Source organism: Thamnophis elegans, chromosome 8 (assembly GCF_009769535.1).
Source record: "Thamnophis elegans isolate rThaEle1 chromosome 8, rThaEle1.pri, whole genome shotgun sequence".
Lineage (NCBI taxonomy): Eukaryota > Metazoa > Chordata > Lepidosauria > Squamata > Colubridae > Thamnophis > Thamnophis elegans.
In genome coordinates this window covers 66,205,643-66,211,247 of record NC_045548.1, presented here as the reverse complement: position 1 = coordinate 66,211,247, position 5,605 = coordinate 66,205,643, and the positions used below count along the sequence as shown (strand labels likewise).

Below are 5,605 nucleotides of genomic sequence, written 5' to 3'. Positions count from 1 at the left end.
CTGGAAAAGTAAGAGGCACACCTCGCTTCTCCCCCACCCCACCTGTCACCCCTCGCTAAAGGGACGGCGGGGAAGGGAACCAGGCAGGCTGCCTTTACCATTAGGGCGAGGTGGGTGGTGTTGGGCCACGAGGCGTGCCTCTTACCTTTCCAGGTCCGTTGCATTCCTCGTCCTTTCGCCCATTGAAACACCTTGTAAAAAAAACCTCACGAGTTGAACCCATTGTGGTCGTAAGTTGAGGATCACTTTTACCGCAATCTAGTTTATAGGCCCATGATGGCACACATATGACATGTGTGGACCCAAAACCATGTCACCCGGCCCACGCGGACTTGCAAGTTTGTCTTCCAGGTTTCTGGTGAGCATGCATGTGCGACAATCAGCTATCCTTCATGCATGCAGCAGTACCAAAAACCAGTGTGCGCCCATATGCCAGCCAGCTGAATGTCGGGTGTGTATGCACGCCAGAATCTGGAAGTTTGGTTTTTCTGGAGCACAATCTACTTTCGTGCGCAGCAGTGCTGAAAACCGGCCCGCACGTGCATGCCGGCCAGCTGATCGTTGGGTGCATGCTAGAACCCAGATGTTTGCCTTTTCTGGAGCGGGGCCCTGATGAGCGTGCACGCACAACATTTCTGCGCAACCTTTTCGACACTCGAAAAGGTTCACCATCACTGTTATACGCAATCAACAAAGCTTGGTAACTTCCTGGGAAGAATTCATTCGTGCGAAGTCTTTGATTTCATATAAAACTTCATATAAGATTGCGTGAGACTGAGAGCAGGTTGGTCCTCTTAACTGACGTGTGACAGTTGTGAGGACCGTGCAGAATTCCAATATCAATATCAATAGTGACTACTTAAAGTCAAGCTTTCATTGGCCCTGATGAATAGCGCAAGTTTGCCTAGATCTCAAAATGATACGAGAGATTATTTGCCTTATTCCGCTCTGTTCAAGCCAGCGATATTATATCACTTCCATTCAGCAAAACGTTCTTTTATTTGGAAGCCTTTAACGGGAGGATTGTGGGGTATCTATGGCTAGACAAAATAGTTATTTTGGTCTAAAAAGACCTAAGAAAATGTTCCAACTTATTTTCGTGGGTTTTGTTTCTTTTTAAGCCAGAAGAAGCCTTGGCAGCCTGCCTGGTCCTGAAAGCAAGAAAGGAGAGCCGGAGTAATTTAACCCTTTGCTCTTGTCTTCTTTTTTCTTTCTTTCTCTTTTCTCCTGCCATCACGCGTCTCTGACATTTCCCCCTGCAGATTAAAAAAAACAAGGGCCCGGAGAGATGAAAAGCAACCTGAAGGGAAAACTCAAAAGAGCTTCCTCTCACGACCAGGCCTTACTTCGTTCAGACTGACTACCTCCTGAGGTTGCTTTAGGCTTTCAAAAATAGAGAAGACTCCAGAAGGGAAGGTAACGCTTAGTTTGGTCCCAAGAACCAACATGGCAGCTGGGTGCAGGTTTCATGCATGACAGTGTTAGTTATTCAATCCAGCAGTTTGTGAGGAAACGTCCTTGGCTTTTGTGGAAATAAGGTATTGTGTGGTCAGAGGTGGGTTCCTACCAGTTCGCACCAGTTCGGTAGAACCGGTTCGTCAAATCTACCGAACCAGTTAGAAGAGGTTCCACCAGAAAGCAGGCCACACCTACAGAAGAGGTTCCAAAATTTTTTGAAACCCACCACTGACTGATACACACACACACACACACACTCACACACAGAGAAAGAAAGAGAAAGAAAGGAAGAAAAAAATAAAGAAAAAAGAAAAAAAGAAAGAAAAGGTGAGAGAGATATGAAAGAAAAAAAGGAAAAAGGGACAGAGAGACAAAAGGAAGGAAAAGAGAGAGAGAGAGAGAAAGAAAGAAAGAAAGAAAGAAAGAAAGAAAGAAAGAAACAAACAAACACATGGCCAGGAAGCCACTCCCACCAGGTCACATGGCTGGCAAGCCACTCCCACAAAGGAGGCCACACCCACAGAGTAGGTTCGAAATTTTTTTGAAACCCACCACTGTGTGTGGTGGACTTCAGTAGGCAAGAACCAGACCAGCATAGCTACAACAGCATTTTTTTGACTCAAAACTGGAATTGAGGAACAGCAGGCAAATGTGCCTGTAATTTATACTCTGGCTCCACAAAGGTCTTAACCAAGGGTGAGTTGCTGCTGGTTTTACTACCGGTTTGCAACCCGCTGGCTGTTCACTCTAAATTGTTCTTCGCGCATGCGCAGAACAATTTACAGTGAACTGCGCACGTGCAGTCAATAACATCCAAAATGGCGGCGGCCCAGCGGTGGTGAGGGAACCAGTTTGGGGGCGTGGGAGGCCTGGGTTGCTGCCGGTTCTGTGACCCAGGCCTGAATTCCACTACGGCCGAACTGGGAGCAACCCACCGCTGGTCTTAACCAATCATAATGCTTGAAAAAAACACCCAAATATGAATGTTCAAAGTTTCCCTCCAAAACAGTTGGGGCTAACAGTGAGGGTCATCTAAAGGTTAGTTTCACTTTAGTAGGGCTTAACACAACTATATGCATTCAATACATAACATAAGGTAACTGCGAAACAGCCTTATTTCAGTTCTTGTAGCCCTAAACAACAAGGGGGAGATTTTTACTCATGTGGTTGGTTTTGCAGTTTGCGGAACTATGATGTTCAGATGGCATAGCCAACATGTTCAATATAGAGGAATTCTGGGAATTGTAGTTCAGCAATTTCTGGAGGGACTCAAGTTACCTAATGTCATGTACAGTAATCTTCTTAATTTCACAGCATGTGGAAAGAGATTAATCATAGTTTCAATGGGGAAACTTTGAGCTTCCTAGACTAAACCAAGTCCAAAAAATATGCTAGAGAATTCCTGGAAGCCTGGCTCTCAGACAAAGCACCCATCAACAGGCACAGAGAGATAAACAAACTCTACATACCATTCAAAAGAGACTACCAAAAAAAGCCCAAAAGGAAACAACATGACCTAACCACCTCCTCACCAGCACTCAACACTCAGAGGAGCAGAATGTCAAGATTAACACTAGACCAACAACTAAGAAGCAAACAGTATCCTAGTCAAGCAACTACCGACTCAAAACGAACAAGCTAACTGCAAACAGCAGCCCACTCAAGGAAACACCAGATCTATTCCCATCCACAATGAAAGGGCAAGCCACTAGTATATTAAATGAGACATAACGCTACTTCTTTATTAGCAATGATGAGGTTACCTAGTTTGGTAATGAAATGCCTGCAGGAAAACAACTGGGAAAGCACCAAGGGCCCCACAATTCGACACAGAACTAGAAATGTTCTCTTCTATCTGTACAGTAATCTACCAGTAACTCAGGCAATGAAGCAGTCTTGGCAACTTCCTTTGAAGAATTCACTCATATGAAACTTTTTGATTCCATATAAGGATGTGGACTGAGAGCAGAGAAGAGTTGGGTTTTTTTTTTACCTACATGCAACAATAGTAATGGCTATGCAGAGGTCCATGTCATGCTTAGTTTGATCCCAACATGGTTGGGTGCAGGTTTCATGCTGGAGGGTGCTATTTATTCAATCAGTGGCTTGTAAGGAAAAGCCTTTGGCTCTTGTGGAAATAAAATAACTTATGCAATGACCTTATTTCAGTTCTTGTAGAGTTACGTTCAACCATTGGCATTGGGTTTTTTTCTTGGTTTTAGATTGCATATTCATTTTTCTAGGACTTCATTTACTTTAAATTATTAAATAGAATTGTTAAATTGCCCTGCAACAAGTCCCACGGTAAGTTGGCCATGGTAAGTTGGCTGCAACGAATTGGCCATGGCAAGTTGTCCCATTCTCATGCCGGAAGTTTGGAAATAAAATAGCTGGGCTAGAAAACGTAGAAGCAAATAGGAAGAAGAGTGAAGGTTATGTCTCTTTTATAGCTAAAAGGAATTTTCCCATCTCGTGACACTCCATATATTTAAATATATTAAGTATATTTGATATTTACCTGTTCTGACCCCCCTCGTCCCACACCAACACACACACCGAGCCAAAGATAAGTTACGGCATTTAATTAACAGACAGACAGGTCCTTGGCAGCAAACAAGCACAGACAAGGTTGGGCAGCAATCCAGCACAGATAAGGCTTGGCAGCAATCCAGCCTGCCAAGCTCCCAGTAATGTTCTCCGACATTTGTTCCTGTGTTGACTTCTGCAAGAGGGGCGTGTGCACAAGCAGTCTTTTTATAGTCTGGAGAGGAGCCTAATGACCACCAGCTGAGTGCAATTACCTCCTGTAACTGCGCAACTGTTCCTTACGCCTATTAGCTCTTCGAGGAGAGCTATTAGCATCCAGGAACAATTCACTGCTGGCGTCCGGCTCACTCTCCCTTGTCTCTTCCCCACTGGTCCAAGGCTCAGGCGCTTCCTGGTGGCCAACCAGCCTCTCTGCGCCCTGCTCGGAGTCAGAACCCTGCCCAGGGTCCTTCACATCTTCCAGAGCTGACGCATAGGGCCCCTCGCTGTCGGAGTCTGGTGGCAGCTCCAACGACTCCTGCTGGGCCACAACATTTACCTAACAATCAATGGAAACAAAAAGGGACAGGGGTGGTGGCCTTACAATGACATATGTCCAGTCTCTTTCCTACAAGATGGAGAGCTGGGCTATCAAAAAGGGCAGCATCATAGCAGAAGACCAAGTGAAATCGAAATATCAATTGTAATAGCAATAGCATGTAGACTTATAAATCGCTTCATAGCGTTTTCCAGCCCTCTCTAAGTGGTTTACAGAGTCAGCATATACAGTCATGCCCATGGAAATTGTCTTTGGGCAACACTGGCTCACTCGGCTAAGAAATGGAGGTGAGCGCCAACCCTTAGAGTCGGACAGGACTGGACCAGGGAAATCTTTGCCTTTAGCTTTATGACATGGGTCCAGGCTACCTAAGGAACAGTCTCACCTCAATGGGATTGGCCTGTCCCACTCGTGCTGGCAGAAGAGCTGTGGTGGCACAGTGGTTAGACTGCAGTACTGCAGGCTACCTCTGCTGATTGCCGATTACCAGCAATTTGGCAGTTCAATTCTCACCGGCTCAAGGTTGACTCAGCCTTCCATGCTTCTGAGGTCAGTAAAACGAGGACCCAGATTGTTGGAGGCAATATATTGACTCCGTAAATCATTTAGAGAGTGCTGTAAAAGCACCGTGAAGCGGTGTATAAGTCTAAGTGCTGTTGCTATTGAATTAGACCCGAACACAAATCAGCAATCAGTGCAGCTTGTGTAGCAGGGCTGTTACATGGGACATACTAGGAATCCTTAGAGTTGTCCTTGCCATTATCAATCCTGTCTGGATGAATATGGTGATGAGATGGTAGTGCACCATTTGCTTTTATTGTATTTCAATGTGAACATGCTGGATTCAGGGAATGAATTATTAGCAAAGGCTAATGCTTGGCACCAACAACCACAAATTGGCTGACAGAGTGGGCATGCTTCAGGTTCTGTCATCTTTGGGACTCAGGAAGTGTGTCTTCTCAGTGGTGGGACTTCCTCTAGAATGATATCCATCTTTTCTCATTCTCAAACATTGAACACTTGGTTAGGGAATTCTGGGAGCTGAAGTCTACAGAACATGAA

General features: G+C 45.2%; 1 long non-coding RNA gene across 1 annotated transcript; it reads left to right on the top strand.

Moving 5' to 3' along the window:
- Window positions 1-625: 625 nt before the first annotated feature.
- On the top strand, window positions 626-3,621 carry LOC116512647. The gene is made up of 2 exons (XR_004255908.1): window positions 626-1,416; window positions 2,773-3,621. It is a non-coding gene; the product is annotated as an uncharacterized LOC116512647 (long non-coding RNA).
- Window positions 3,622-5,605: the final 1,984 nt, after the last annotated feature.